The sequence below is a fragment of the Phoca vitulina genome, unplaced genomic scaffold (assembly GCF_004348235.1).
Source record: "Phoca vitulina isolate PV1807 unplaced genomic scaffold, GSC_HSeal_1.0 scaffold61, whole genome shotgun sequence".
Taxonomy (NCBI): Eukaryota; Metazoa; Chordata; class Mammalia; order Carnivora; family Phocidae; genus Phoca; species Phoca vitulina.
The window spans coordinates 7,437,081-7,453,740 of record NW_022589764.1 but is presented as its reverse complement, the minus strand read 5'-3'; the positions used below and the strand labels follow the sequence as shown (position 1 = coordinate 7,453,740).

General features: G+C 46.5%; 1 protein-coding gene across 2 annotated transcripts in view; it reads right to left on the bottom strand.

Annotated features, from left to right (window-relative positions):
• Positions 1–16,660, bottom strand: part of FAM189A1 (family with sequence similarity 189 member A1) — a 470,556-nt gene that overhangs the window by 386,939 nt on the left and 66,957 nt on the right. The window lies entirely within an intron of this gene.

Here is a 16,660-nt window from a genome sequence, read left to right as displayed (position 1 = left end):
TTTCAACAAGCGTGCTAAGACCATTCAATGGGGAAAGAATAATCTTTTCAAAAAAAAAGATGTGGTTTATATATACAATGGAATATTACTCAGCCGCCAGAAGGATGAATACCTACAATTTACATCAACGTGGATGGAACTGGAGGGTATTATGTTAAGCGAAATAAGTTAATCAGAGAAACACAATTATCATATGGTTTCACTCATATGTGGAATATAAGAAATAGTGCAGAGCTTCATAGGGGAAGGGAGGGAAAACTGAATAGGAAGAAATCAGAGAGGGAGATAAACCATGAGAGACTCTTAACTCTGGGAAACAAACTGAGGGTTGAGGAAGGGGAGGTGGGTAGGGGGATGGGGAACTGGGTGATGGGCATTAAAGAGGGCATGTGATGTGATGAGCACCAGGTGTTATATGCAACTGATGATCACTGAACACCATATCTGAAACTAGTAATGTACTATATGTTGGTTAATTGAATTTAAATTTTAAAAAATGGTACTAGGACAACTAGATATCTACATGCAAAGGAATGAAGTTGAACCCTCATCTTATACCATTCATAAAAATTAACTCCAAATGGATCAAAAGCCTAAATGTAAGAGCTATAACTATGAAATTCCTGGAAGAAAACAGGTATAAATCTGCACGACTTTGAGTTAAACAACAGTTTCTTGGATAAGACACCAAACGCACACAGAAGCAAAGAAAAAATAAACTGGACCTCATCAAAATTTAAAACTTTTGTGCATCAAAGGATAATATTTAGAAAGTAAAAAGACAACAGACTGAATTAAAGGTATTTATATTTGCAAATTAATAGAGGTATAATATCCAGAATATATAAAAAGCTGCTACAAAACTCAACAATAAGAAGACAAATAGCCCAATTAGTAAATGAGCAAAGAATCTGACTAGAAATTTCTCCAAAGAAGATATACAAGTGGACAATAAGCACATGAAAGGATGCTCACCATCATCAATCATTAGGGAAATGCAAATCAAAACTATGAGATACCAATTCACACAAACAAACCAAAAAAAGAGGAAAATAACAAGTGTCGGGAGAGGCAACAGAGACTCTGGAACTGCCGTATTTTTCTGGTGGGAATGAGAAATGGTGCATGAGAAATGCTGCTTTGAAAAAAGTCTGGCAGTTCCTCAAAATGTTAAACACAGAATTACTATTTAACTCAGCAATTCTCCTCCTAGGTATATACCTAAGATAATGGAAAAGATATATTCACACAAAAGCCTGTATGCTAATGTTCACAGCAACATTATTCGTAAGAGGCAAAAAGTGGACATAACTAACTGTCCATCAGCTGATAAACTGTTAAACAAAATGTGGCATATCCATATAATGGAAATCATTTGCCATTAAAAGGAAGTACTGTTTCATGCTATAATATGGATGAACCTCAAAACATGCATAGGAACAGAAACCAGACATAGAAGGTATATATTATATGATTCATGTTATATGAAATGTCCAGAACAGGCAAAACCATAGAAACAGAAAGTCGATTAGTGGTCATCAGTGGCTAGGGGTAAGGGGAAATTGGAGGTAATTGCTAATGGGTACGGAATTTCTTTGGGGGGGTCATGGAAATGTTCTGGAATTAAAAGTAGTAAGGACTGGGGCACCTGGGTGGCTCAGTCTGTTAAGCGTCTGCCTTCAGCTCAGGTCATGATCCCAGGGTCCTGAGATCGAACCCCACGTCGGGCTCTCAGCTCAGTGGGGAGTCTGCTTCTCCCTTTCCCTCTGCTGCTCTCCCTGCTTGTGCGCCCTCTCTGTCAAATAAATAAATATTTTTTTAAAAAGTAGTAATGACAGCACAACAGTGGAATCTACTGAAAATCACTAAATTGTACACTTTAGAATGGTGAATTTTGTTATGTGACTATCTCAATAATAAAACATAAAAATAACAGAATCATTTTAATCAGCCATACTAGCGAAAAACAACTAAATATCTTTTGAGAATCTAGAGAAAAGGAAATTACAAAATCATTGCCATCGGAATAGGCAGTCAAAGAATATGTGGCAACATAATATAGAAGAAAAAGTATTACAGAGGTGTGCCATGCAATCCGCAAATTTTTTCAAATGTTATTTCTCTGGATCGTGTGATATATTTGGTACATTTCAAAGCATTTGTTAAATTTATAACTTGTTGTGATTTATTTTCTCATTCTAAGTAAATGCCTACTTTCATGACTAAATTTGTATTTATAAGGTTGTCTTCTTTCTGTTAAAAGAACTATAAAGGTCAGGTCCCACAAAATCTACAGAGGAAACAGAAAAACAGTAACTCTTCCTGGCCTCTTGTAGGAGTACGAATTGATCTAAATGACTGGAAGAGCAATCTGGTACTTTTAGGGTCCTTAAGATGCCCATTCCCCATGACCCAGAAATCCCACTTCTAGGGATGGGCTCTGCCAGTGTGTTTGTATCTCAGCATGGGGGACGCATGAGAGGACATTCCCGGGAGCCTGCTTGTAAAGGCAGAGCATCAGAAACAAGCTGAATGGTCATCAGAGCACAATGCAGATGACCGGGATATATTCTCACAAAGGAATTCTAAACAGGTGGTAAACGAATCCATAAAACCTGGATGGATATGGAAAACAACACAAAATGCTACAAGCAAGTTTCAGAACGATACACGCAGTTAATACCGCTTGTGTGATTTTTTTTTTTTTAAGATTTTATTTATTTATTTATTTGAGAGACAGGTAGTGAGAGAGAGCACAAGCCGTGGGGAGAGGGAGAAGCAGACCAGCAGGCCTGGATCCCAGGACTCTGAGCAAGGAGACCCATGCAGTACTCGATCCCAGGACTCTGGGATCATGACCTGAGCTGAAGGCAGACGCTTAACCGACAGCCACCAGGTGCCCCAGTGTGTGATTTTTTTTTTTTTTAAACCACATGTACGGGTACTACACGTTTGTTCTGCAGACAGAAATGAAATGAAAAAGGAAGGTTCTCTTTAGTTTTGAAAGGAACAGACAGGCTGGGGGAGGATACAAAAGAGATTATCACTGGATCTGTCATGTTTTCATTCTTTAAAAATATTCTGAGGAACTGACGCAAATATTTCCAAGTTCTGGCATCTAAATTCTGCATTGAGCATATATGCTTATACTTAGGATTGCTCTCTTACCTTTTTTTCTCTGAAGCTGGGCTAACAATATTTACCTGAATGGAAGAAATACTTGAATGTTTGAAAACAAAACACATTTTTGGAGGGGTAAAAACAGGAGCAAATCAGGAAATGCTAATAATAATGTGTTAACAGCTTTTATCTACTGAATTGGAAGCTTTGGCATCGCCCCACCCCCACACCTGGCCCCCAGAGCGGTAGCCCAGGCTGACAAAGGTTCGGGGACAGCATGGAAAACATGTATCTCCCTTGGCTGGAACAGTATCTCCCTTGGCTGGAACAGTTCTCACCTGGCAATTTATCCTAATGAGATTCTCCTGAAGTTGTGCAGACTTTGACACAAAGATGTACAGTGCCAAATCACCTTGTAGATAAAAAAGGAAACAACCCGAATGCCCAACAACGGATGGGTAAATGGGGATTTGTGAAATAAACCATGACTCTCGAGCATGCATGCAGACCCTCGGAAGGATGTGAGTACTTAAAAAACGCTTTCACGGGGCACCTGGCTGACTCAGTCAGTAGAGCATGTGACTCTTGATCTCATGGTTGTGAGTTCAAGCCCCACACTGGGTATAGAGATTATATTTAAAAAAAATTTTTTTTCACGTGTGGCAGGTGGATTTCCTGAAGAAGTAGGGAGATGGGCTCATTTCTTCATGGGGGCTCTACAGCAGCCTCGCCAGGGTGTCGGGGATTTTTTCAAACTTCTCCCAAGTACCTGGCCATGGCCTCCGGACCTGGAATCTCGCACGCCTCTCCCGAAGGATCTGTGAACTGACCTGTGCCGGCAAATCACCAAGCACAAGCACGGTGCTAATGCCCGGCAGTTTCATTCAATCCCCTCAAAACCCGGTGAGGTAAAGCACTCTAATTGCAGTGTCACAGGCTGGGAGGGGCGTAGAGGGTGCCCACCCACGGGCACACGACAGTAAGCAGGGGGACACGGTTCCCACTCTGTCACCCCGCACCGCTGATACTGGTCCTCCCCATCACCTCCAACCTGGGGGGATGCTCACAGAGTTTAGTATCCAGGTGATGACAAACCCCTTATTCTAGCATTGTCTAAGATGCCAACAAGACCAGTCACGCCGCAGAAGAAAAGGCATGCCACCGAAAAATGCTGACACACTGGGTATTGTGAAGCGCCATCCAGGCTCTGGAAGGGTTCAGATGTGAAAATCTGCACATCCTGCAATCAACATACCTGATGCATAATAAAATATGAACAGTGATTATTTGAGAGTTAGGACATTAGCGCAGGTGTTTTTGGCCCATCTGTATTTTCTAAATTTTCTACAGTGAACCATATTACTGCTAAGATTAGCAAAAAATGATAAGTAAACATTATTTCAAAAGGAAAAAAAAATGAGACAATTGGATTTACTGTGAAACTAAAGAAGTTTAAGCTTCAGGGCCTCCTACACACCAGGTTGGGAGAGGCCCTAGCTTGTTTGTATTGGTGGTTTTGTATTATTTGGGATAAAGAGGTCCCCAAACTGTACATGCTTCAGGCCCCATAAAACTATGATCTGCCTTACAACCAGCACACATGGCGCATCCAACAAGTCTGTGCTTCCTGCTTTAAAAGAGAGAGATGGAAACATTTTCAACTTTGGTGAGGACCAAAGCGAGCCTAGATCATCACACCCAGGCAATAAAATCAGTATTCTCCCTCTACTTTTCATAATTATCAACCCTGCTGTTCCGCCCACAAAATTCAAACCTAGAAGCCCTAAGTCCACTTGCCATGGTACTGGGAGGTGGGGTCTTTGGGAGGAGAAGAAGGCTAGGTGAGATCATGAGGGGAGAGCCCCTATGATGGGATTCATGCCTTTATAAGAAGAGGAAGAGAGAGTGCTCCCTCTCTACCAAGTGAGCACCAAGCAAGAAGGTGGCCATCTGAGAGCCAGGAAGAGTCTCATCAGGAAATGACTCTGCTGGCACCTTGATCTTGGCCTTTCAGCCTCCAGAAATGTGTGGTATTTTGCTATGGCCGCCCAAGCTAATAATACCCCTGCCGCCCCTCTAATGATCATACCAGGTCATGCACTCACCCCACTGATGAACTCAGCAATTTAAGCCACTGTCTATCTCTGTACCACTGAAGTTTTATACATAAATGGTGAGCTCCACTGTTTTATAAATGTTACAGGAATATGCACCCAAGGATTCTCTTTTCTCTGGAATCTGTCAGGTTCTTTAGAGAGTCAGCCTCTTTTCATCTGCAATGAGATTTTCTTTTTAAATCCCTCTTTAAACATTTCCTTTTGTGCGATGTCTTAGCCTTAAGTACTGAACCTTAAAGAAAAGTTGTTTTCCATTCACTGCCTTGTTTTAGATATGCACTCCTTGCTCTTTGAAAATGGCAAAAGAAAGGATCTCAGGGCCACCTGCTTTGAACTACCCAGCGGTAGAGGGGCTAACTGACAAACCCAGTTAGAATCCTGGTCCCAAGGACCTTAAAGCCATACGCAGCAGAACTCTCTGCCAGATAAACCATTAGGCTGAACATCAAAATGTAAAGCCACTAAAAGTTAAAGTGCTCTCTTTGAAAAGGAATAACAAAACCCTAAGGTTCCTCCAAACCTAGTTTGAAAACCACTGATCTACATTACTGTCAAGCAAGAAGCAAAGAAAATGTAGGATTTTTCCCTCTGCAAAAGCCGGGTCTCCTCTACCTTGTCCACAAGAGGAGGGCGAAATACACCTGGCGTGATGCATACACCCTGCCATCTACAGGGAAACTGCATGACACACAGCTAGAGACATGTGGGAAGAACCTGCAATTCTCATTTTAGCAACACCTGTACCATAGTCATTCAGAAACGGTGAATATTTGCTCCAGTTTAAAAACACACAGCATACCTTCTAGACCATGCCTGTCGGTCCCTATTCCGCAAGGAGCATTCCTACCTGAGCACAAATCCTCAGCTTACCGGGCACACACTCACCACCGGGAGCACCCCCGAGTCCATGTCCTAGTCTCTGAGGTCTGGCTGAGCCAAGATTTGGGGCACATTCATGCGATCGACACATATTTATGAAGTGCCTGAAGAGTGCCTGGATTTTGTCTTAGACGGTCAGTGAATAAAACAAATGACAAGTTCACCTTTGTGGGGTTTATGTTCTAGAGGGAAGACGTCCTAAGTAAGTAATTTAAGCAAGCACATGAGAGAGTGATAAGTGCTCCAGGGGGGAAAAGAGAGCACTAAATGGGGGAACGGGGAGTGACAGGGAAGGCCTAGATTTTTATTTCTGCTTTTTTATAGTGGTATAGAACACATAATATAAAATTTACCATCTTAACCATTTTTAAGGGTACAGTTCAGTAGTGTTAGCTCTGGGCATCATTGTACAACAGAAATTCTACCCACTAAACAGGGGTGCCTGGGTGGCTCAGTTGGTTAAGCGACTGCCTTCAGCCCAGGTCATGATCCTGGAGTCCCGGAATCGAGTCCTGCATCAGGCTCCCTGCTCGGCGGGGAGTCTGCTTCTCCCTCTGACCGTACCCCCTCTTGTGCTCTCTCTTTCACTCTCTCTCTCTCCAATAAATAAGATAAAATCTTTAAAAAAAAAAAAAGGAAAAAAAATTCTACCCACTAAACAACTGCCCACTGCCCCTCCCCCAGCCCTAGGGATCTCATATCCGTGTAATCATAGAGTATTTGGCCTTTTGTGACTGTTTATTTTACTCAGTCTAATATCCCCAAGGTTCATCCACGTTGTAGCATATGACAGGATTGCCTTCCTTTTTGAGGCTGCATAGTATTCCACCACATAGGTAAAACACGTTTCTCTATCTTTCTCTACCAGTGGACACTTAGGCTGCTTCCACATCCTGGCTATTGTGAATGATGCAATTAACATGGAAGCACAGGCATCTCCTCAAGATCCTCTCATCGGGGAAGGCCTAGTTTTAAACAGAGTGGTCAAGGTGGTTCTCACTGAGAAGCTGGCATCTGAGGGAAACTGAAGGTGGTGAGAGAGAGAGGGAGCCATGAGAACATCTGGGGGCAGGGGGAGTGGGACAGGCCAGGGCCAAGGGGCTGAGCTGGGAGCCTCCGGGTGCAGCGGGAAGACCAGCAGGAAGCCTGAGAGGCTGTGGGGTGGGGGGAGCCAGGCCAAGAGTGTCAGGGGAAGAGGAGACCTGAGGTCAGAGGGGGCAGATCATGCAAAGGAAACAAGGCAGGAGCTCTGCAGGATCCTGAGCAGAGGCGTGACACGCCGATCTCCACGTTAAAGGAGCTGAGTGGGGAGCTGCGAGGAGGTGCCGTCCCCAGAAGAAGACGACAGTGGCTTGGACTCGCTGTGGCAGTGGAAGAGAGAGGCAACGGTCACATTCTGACAGACCTGATACTCCCATTAAAAGGGTCGATGGAGGGTGTGGACACAGAGTGAGGGAGGACCCCAAGCGTGCCGCCTGAGCAGAGAGGTGCTGCCATCACCGGGAGGAGGAAGGCTTCAGGGGAGCAGGTCGGGGTGGACACAAGCACAGGGTCGGAGATGCCCAGTGACATGCACCTCACAGACCCCCCCCTTCCTTCCTGCCTCCGCGGGAGTCCCACGACTTCTTGCCTCAGCACGGTCTCCACCTTCTGGGCAGGGGAAAATTCCCAATTTTAATCGAATTCCTGTCACTCAGGGTGCCTGGGTGGCTCAGTCGGTTAAGCATCTGCCTTCGACTCAGGTCATGATCCCAGGGTCCTGGGATCGAGCCCTGCATCAGGCTCCCTGCTCAGCAGAAAGCCTGCTTCTCTCTCTCCCTCTACTGCTCCCCCTGCTTGTGTTCTCTCTCTCTCTCTCAAATAAATAAATAAATAAATAATCTTAAAAAAATAATAATAATAATTCCTGTCACCCTTTGATCGGTAGCTACGCAAGGCATCCCTGCCTATTCAGAACAACCCCGCAGACTTCTATGAACTCAGTATCACCTATTTTCTGAAGATAGATTTCTTCAAAGCATAGTGCTGTTTGGGCCAACATGCACTAAGAGTAGAACACGGAGAATGCAAAATAACTTACGGACACAGGCACCTGGCACAACATTGTCACAGACACTTTCGGTTCCCCCACAATATAGTCCCTCCTCGTTTCCATCAACCAGACCGAACAGACAGCACAACGTCACCCATGACCTCGACAAGGGTCCTGCTGTCCTTATTTTCTACAACAGAATGACCCCTCGATAGAAGTGCAGGGTCATGGGGCACCTGGGTGGCTCCGTCAGTTGAATGTCCCATTCTTGGTTTCGGCTCAGGTCGTGATCTCAGGGTTGTGAGATCGAGCCCTGTGGTGGGCTCCACGCTCAGCAGGGAGTCTGCTTGAGATTCTCCCTCTCGCTCTGCCCCTCCCCCCACTCCTGCTCTCTCTCACTCTCTCTCGCTCTCTCTCTAAAATGAATGAATGAATGAATGAATGAATGAATTGCAGGGTCAGCAGGAAAACTCACTTTAAAGGATCCCTTCAGAATTGTGAAAAGTTCTGACACCTGATTAAGGAACCCTAAGAATTCATCATGATTAAGAAAAGACTTCCTGAAATTCTTGGATAATCAAGACACAATCCACGCAACCAGCCCACAGATCCTGACGGGGTGGCAGGACACCCAGCCACGCAGTGCAAGGAGCTCAGCCAGGACGGGTCACACCTGAGTGCTGACCGGCAGCCCGCACCTTCTGGCAGTAAACAAGAGATCCTGTATATGGACACGAGACTCGCGGTGGGGTCCATATATCATGAATTTTAACAACGAATGCTTAAAACTGTGCATAGTATATACTCATCAGCAGCAATAACCCTGAAATACACAGTAGACAACAGCAATCTAGTGAAGTAATGAGCCCCCAGCAAAGAAGACACTACGACTGATGCTCGGGTCACAGGAAAGAGGAATGTGATGTGCGTGTTCACGGTCCCGAGAAGGGCAGCAGAGCCGAGAAAGGACACCCCCACAATTTCACAGAAGACTCACGCCCCGCGGGACAGGTGTGCACAGGTGAGCGTGAGAGCACGGGGAGACATCACAGAGTGACATGGGCTCGTCCCTCCACCAAAAGCAAACCCGTCCTGGGTCTGCCAACTGGTGACTTACAAAACCTATTAGGAATGAAAAAACTAGGATGCAGAGAGGCCCGGGCCAGCTTCTCGGGCAGCCTATGAAAAAGCTGTGAAAATAAAACACTTGCATGCTAACAGTTACAGTGACGCCACAGCCGATGAGCCCTGAGGCCTCTCTGGCAGCTCCTATAGCCCTCCATTCGGTTAGGGAGGGCATCCACGGAAAGAAGCGACTGGAATGAGTTAGCTGCCTGATCTGTGAAGGTGGCCGCGTGCCTGGGTGAAACCTGAAATCAATAAACCCGCCAAGGGTTTCAAATTCCAGAAGACCTCTTCCCTACGGGCTCGCATTTCAAAAGTTTTATATATTTTTTTTTATTTGACTCCAATATTAAAGTTTACCTTGAAGGCACCCTGCTTGAAGGAGTTCATCAAAAGACTGTCCTCCTCTCTCCCTCCCCTCCCCTTTCCCTGTGAAGGGAGGGGACAGAGCAGGTGGCCTGTAGCTGCCCCCATCCGCCCCCATCACAGAACAGAGGTTTGGTGTGGCAGGGAAGTGAGTGTGTGGAGGGGCGGGAAGTGGTTAAAAACCCAGGGCGCCAAGCTATGGGGTCTAGTACCCTTGGCTTCCCAGTTGGTATTATTTATTACTGACTGGCATTCAAGCTATTTTTACATATTGTACTAGTAATCTGAGAAGGAGAATAACAAAATACCTGGTTTAACTTAGTTTAACTGGAGAAATTTAATCATTCCTCATTAATAAGCATAAATCCTAAGAGTAAATATGTTTCCCATTCCACATCAGATTAAATCTCATCAGGTTCTATTTCAGCACTCAATCTCCTCTCACATATGCCTTCCTTTCTTCACTATCGATTTACTGAGCACCTACTTTGTGCCAACCACTGTTCTAAGCACTGGAGATACGGCACTGAACAAAGCAGACAAGAATCCCTGCCTTTGTAGAGGAAGGGCAGACAACAAACAAAGAACAAAAACAATAAACAATAACTACAGCAAACAAGTGAATGTTCCAGAATGCTAGACAGGGATGAGCAGTGGGAGGGAAAGAGAGCAGGTTGTGGGGATAAGAAGTGGGGAGAGACACTTAAATGGAGTGGTCAAGGTAGGCCTTCTGAGGAAACATCCGAACAAGAGGAGGCAGTGAGCGATGCTAATATCTGGGGGGAAAGCATTCCCAGCAGAGGGAACAGTCCCAGTAAGGGCCCTGAGGCAGGAGCTTGCCTCGTGAGCACCAGTCAACAGAGCAGCGGTCAGCGTAGCTGCAGAAGGCAAGGAGGCAAGAAGGAGATGAGTCAGAGGGGCAGGAGGTGGCTGGGTGGCTGGGTAGGTCATCTAGGGCCCTGGAAGCCACTGCAGAGTATTGGGCTTGGACACAGAGAGAAGCGGGGAGTCCCTGGAAGGGACTAAGCAGGGAGGGATGTGGTCCTCCTAGGCTTTGATGGGGATCTCACGCTGCAAATAGCATGTTGGGGGACCAGGGTAGAAGCAGGAGACCTGTAGAAAGGCCTCCCCAGTGACCCCTCAAGAGACTGGGGGCTGGAACCAGGGGGACAGTAGGGATGGCGTGGAGACATAGCTGCATTCTGGATATATTTTGAAAGTAGAGTCGACAGTATTTGCCAATGGACTAGTCAGAGAGAGAAAAAATGGAAATCAAGGATACCTCCCAGCCCTTTGGCCTGCTAGTCTGGAAGGACAGAGCTGCCACGAGCTGCGGTGGCGGGGACAATAGGAGGAGAAGGTACGGGAAGACCAGGAGTTTACTCTGGGGATGTTGAGTTTTTAGAATGTCAACCAGACAGCCAATCACATTGGTCAGGCAGGCGACCGGATGCAAAAGGCTGGAAGCTCAGGGGAGGGACCTGAGCTGGAGCCAGAATTTGGGAGATATCAATTAAACCTTATATCACATGGCATCCACCATAAAGTTAAAAAACATGAGAAAGATTCCCGTTTTCACAAAGCAGGCCCGATAACAGCCTCTCCTACATTCCTCTTAAGTATCAGTGAAGAAGACAGAGAAAAAGATGAGAACCAGAGCACCACATCAATGTCTGACTCGGGGAAGCAGGTAGCTAACTGATCATGAGGTCATGAGGCAGGTGGCCCTGGGCTGATGAGCACCTGGCCGGACTGAGCTTTGGAAAATGGCAGGAGGGAGCTGTGGTCTTCTCCTGTTGATCCTAGATGCTAGCCCGTGATGCTGACCCACAGCAGCCTCAGCGCCGTCCCATCCCTCCCCCCACCAGCACTTACACACCCACCCCTACCATTTTGCAGCTCCCCAAAGACTGGCAGGAAACTCTAGCCCCATAGTGGACTACCTTTTGAGACATGCAGCTCCCCTTTGAACTGGACAGGTGGGAACAGGACCCCAATGTCAGTACCTGGGCTGACTGTGTTGTTTTCTTCATTCTCCATCATCACAGAAGGGGCAGGACCTCTGGAAGAGAGCCTGCCAGAAGCTGGGAATTCACACCCAAACCAAGCCACCCCTCCACTACCCACTGCTGAGGTGGCACCACGTGGCCCGTGGCCCATGTGAGCCCTCTCAGGCCCTGCTGACTGATAAGCCCCGGGTCTAGCCTGAGCTCACAGCTGGTTCAAAGAGAAAGAGACAGCACTCTAGAGATAAAGATAGTAATGGTGAGGTCATTTGTACCCAAAACCCAGCCCCAAACGCCACCCAAAACAAGAGAGTGAGAGAGAGAGAAGTGTGGGGTCAGGAAACAAGGCTACTGAGCAGGCCCAAAGCACGTGAGGCAGAATCCCTGCCAAGCATGGGAGGTGCTGGGGCAAATATATCCCCTCTTCCTGAACTGCCATCAGGTCCTTGGGAGGACAGAGTCAGGGTGTGGCCTAGCACAGGGCTGGGAGTCGGAGAGACCCAGATGTCAGCTCAGTCCAGCGCAGCAGCAGGGCAGGGAGCGGGAGGCGGACAGATGGTGTCCGCCAGCACCCGAAACGTTGCCCTGAGCCAAGAGTCGGGCCCCGGGTGGGGGTGCAGAGTTGGGGGACAGGGAAGGACTAAGGCCCAAGATGGCGGAGCTCAGAGACAGACACCTTAGGCCACTCGATGGTGAGACAGATCCACACACCACACTCAGTGGAAGCCATGCCTGCCCCAGCGCTCTGCCTCTCGTCTTCCCAGGACAGACCCACGCCCCTAAGCAAGGAACTGGCCCATTCAAAGGAAAACAACCAGCAAGGAATGGAAGCACAGAAGTGTCCACGCATCACAGATAAGAGGCAGATGATATATCCCAGACAGTTTGCTAGAGCTGCTGAAGAACCACAGACTGAGGGCTTCAACAACAAAGCTCTGGAGGCTGGAAGTCCGAGATCAAGGTGTCTTTGGGGATGGTTCATCTTGAGGACTATGAGGGAGAATCTGTTCCATGTCTCTCTCTGTGCCTTACAGATGGCTGTCTTTTCCTTGTGCCTTCACACCATCTTCCCCGTGTCCCTGTCTGTGTCCACATTCCCCCTTTAATATAGATGCCAATCAAAGTGGATTAGAGCCCACTCTAAAGATCTCGCTTTACCTCAATTACCTCTGTAAAGACCCCATCTCCAAGTAAGGCCACGGTCTAAGGTACTGGGGGTTAGGACTTCAACATACAAACTGGGGGTGTGTTGGAGTGGGGAAACACAATTCAACCCTAACAACAGGAAACAAAAATTACCCTAAGACAGAAGTATTCAGGAGGGCTATGGACACTGTCGTCACTTACCCAGCACCCGTTCCCTCCTCCCTACAGTGTAAGAGGCTGTACTGAGAACAGACCCCCACAGGTGCAAGCCAATCACACAGTCTCTCCTGCCTCGCCAGATTCACCGATGTCGGATGAGCATACTCTAGGGCCTGAACAAAGGTGGGTACAGGGCGGTCCTTGGCCACAGTGATGGGTCAAGGAGTAGGCCTTGGCCGAAGCAGGTCCCTTTAGCAGAAAGTCCAAAACACGTGCTCAGACAAGGCCATGTGTGGGCATGAGGTCTAAAACTACTATAGCCATTTTGCCACTGTGGGGCCAAAGCTGAGCCACAGAAGAGGACAGAGAACCAAGAGAATAGCAGAAAAAATCTAATCTCTAATTACTAGACCCATCTGAAGCTCATCCTAACTGCAGCGATCCACAAATCCCGTGGGATAGCAATGCCAAGAAAATCTAACATAAAACTATCAGTGCAAAGCGTGTCCTGGTAAACTTGATCATTTTTAAGAATGGAGAACTCATCACTCTCACTAGTAATCAGGGGGTCGCTCTGTCTCCTCACATTGGCAAAAATGTTAAAGAGTAACAATACTAAGTGATTGTGAGCATATGCATAAAAAGGAACTCTCAAATGCTGGAGTGGACATGTAAATTTGGATGGCCTCTAGAAAAATCCCCCCCATCCCATCAGGCCCCCTCCATCCCCTGCCTCCCCTGAAGATGCCTACATCCAAATGCCCTTCGACTACGCCAAAGAGAGTGTGCAGAGGTGAGGAAGGTTAAGGATCCTGAGATGGGGCGATCACCCTGGGTTATATGGGCGGTGGGTCGATGTAATCACATGAGCTGCCTGAGCCCTTACGAGTAGAGAGCCTTTCCTGGGTGTGCTCAAGAGACAGGAGGCAGAAGAGATCCAAGAAAGGCTCCAGCCACTGTTGCTGGCTTTGAAGATAGAGTTGGGACCTCCAGCTAAGGAATGCAGTGGCCTCCAGAGGCTGACAATGACCCTCACTGACAGCCACAGCAGGTAGAAAAGGATCTCAGTCCTATAGACACAAGAAACTGATTTTTGCTAAAAATCAGAAGCAGCAAGGAAATGGATTCCCCCCACGAGCCTCCAGGAAGGAGTGCAGCCTGTCCAGACCTTGGCTGTAACCCAGGGAGACCTGTGCTGGACGGCTGCAGAACTGTAAGACAATAAATCTGCGCTGTTTTAAGGCACTAAACATGTGGCAATTTGTTATAGCAGCAGTAAAAAACAGACAGCTGCTTTAAAAAGAAGCACAGCCATGGCTCACACAGCCGACGAGGCCCGTGCCCCCTGGCCAGCACACTTATACACACCCTAGAAAGAACGGTGCTGTCCAACAGAACTCTCTGCAGCAGCGGGGATGTCCCACAGCTGGCTGGCCACTGCGCTAGCCACTAGCCACTTGGGGCTACCAGGCCCTTGACAGGTGGCTGGTGCAAGTGAGGAACTCTATTTTTAATATCTTTAATCCTAACTAACTTAAATTGGAATAGTCACACATGATCTGTGGACAGCAGTGTCTAAAGCAGAGGTTGTCAGGGGCACCTGGGTGGCTCAGTCAGTTAAGCGTCTGCCTTCGGCTCAGGTCATGATCCCAGGGTCCTGGGATCGAGCCCCGAATCAGGCTCCCTGCTCAGCGGGAAGTCTGCCTCTCCCTCTGCCCCTCCCCCCACTCAAGCTCCAGTCTCCTTCTCTCTCTCTCTCTCAAATAAATAAATTAAATATTTAAAACAAATAAAACAGAGGTTTTTCAAACACCGCTGCACGTCAGAATTTTCCTGGAGAGATTTTTAAAATGCTGATGCCCAGGCTGCCTCTCAGACCAACTAAATCAGAATACCCCGGGGGTGAGACCCAGACATCAGCATTTTTTTTCTTAACTCTCCAGGGGATTCCAAATGTGCAGGCGAGTTTGAGACTCAGTGCCCCCGGGAAATGGCCACACAAAAGCACTCACAGGCAGATACAGGAACCATAGCTGAATCCCCCACTTGGAACACTGAGCCATGGAAAACTCTGAGGTTTCCATTCATGCAACAAAATGTTACATATGCAAGTTAAGTAAAAGACACGGTCTACACCTATCAACATGGGTAAGTATGCAAAACACAGCACTGAGTAAAAGAAGACAGCCCCGATGACTGACGACACGATACCGTTTGCGTGCATTTTCAAATACACCAAACAATGCTCTGTGTTGATTACAGACACACACGCATCTAGTAGGAAGTATAAAAGTGTGGGCGCGGAGGACACACACAGACTGCAAGATGGTGGCTACCCGCTGGAAAGGGAGTAAAGACGATGCTGTGGGGGTGGGGGCTCTGGGGGACCTGTACCAAGAGAGCTTCAATTGTACACAGCAATTTCTTTCCTTTAGAAAGAGTTGAAGCAATTATGGCAAAATATTAGTGTCTGTTATATGTGAATGCTCTGACACAGTGTATGTTGTAGATACTTTTCTCTATACTTTTCTGGGTGCATTAAATTTTTCGTCATAACAAGAGACCAACATATGAATCTCTAGGCAGAATGCGTAGATCCCACAGAGGGCAGCACAGGGGAGAGTGTCTCTCGGGGGGCTGGCTGGACTATATTGTCTTGAGTGAAAGAAACTTATTCCTAGGTAGGTTTTCCTTCGAGTGAGGAGCCAATTCTCTTCAAGAATTTAAGGAATGGGGCACCTGGTTGGCTCAGTCAGTGGAGCATGCGATTCTTGATCTCAGGGTCATGAGTTTGAGCCCCACACTGGATGTAGAGATTACTTTAAGGAAAAAAAAAAGATTCTAAGGGGTAAACCAATTATGAGCCCTTCTAAAAACAAACAAACAAACAACAACAATAAAAAAAAACCCACAACTACTGGATGACAAAATCTGGCCATGCATGAATCAACCAAATGAGGAAGTAGGCATGCCCTTTAGTAAAGGAAGCAGCTTAGGAGAATGTGGTGCCAGGGACGCTGGTGTGCACCGAATGCACCTAAATATGGAACAAAGGTGAAATACTGCAGGAAGTAGGGCAGCGGAGAATACAAATGCTACTAACTTGCCCTATGAACTTAACAGTCTTAACTAGAAAAAAAAAAAAAAAGAGGGAGAGAGAGAGGTAAAATAATGAGATTAATGTGCCAGACACTGCCCTAAGTGCCTTAAATTACAAATAATAATAACAACTCACTTAATGTTCACAACAACCCTATGAGAAAGATACTATTATTGCTTCTATCATATCAAGAAGGGAAACTAAATCACAGTGAGGCTCCCTGATTTGCCCAAGGTCAAGCGGCAGAGCTGGGATTTGAACCCAGGCTGTCTGAGTGCCAGGGGTTAACCCCCATGCTATACTGTTTTCTGTGAAATGAAGTATGTGTCTGCTAATTTCCACTGCACTGGTAACAGGCATTCAAGAGACACTTTGTACAACTGAAGAGTTTTTGAAAAAAAAGACTCCAACCACTTAAAAATTTTTATAACATTTTCTACTGGACTGTGAGGCATATTCATATTCTGTTTCTTATTAAACTATAACAAAAAATAAATTTAAATTTTAGTACTTATCCTTACAGTAAAATGTATATATAATTCTCTATACACATACTCTCTATATCCATAAACACAGGGATGCCTGAAATGCTGTTCACCAGATGGCACAT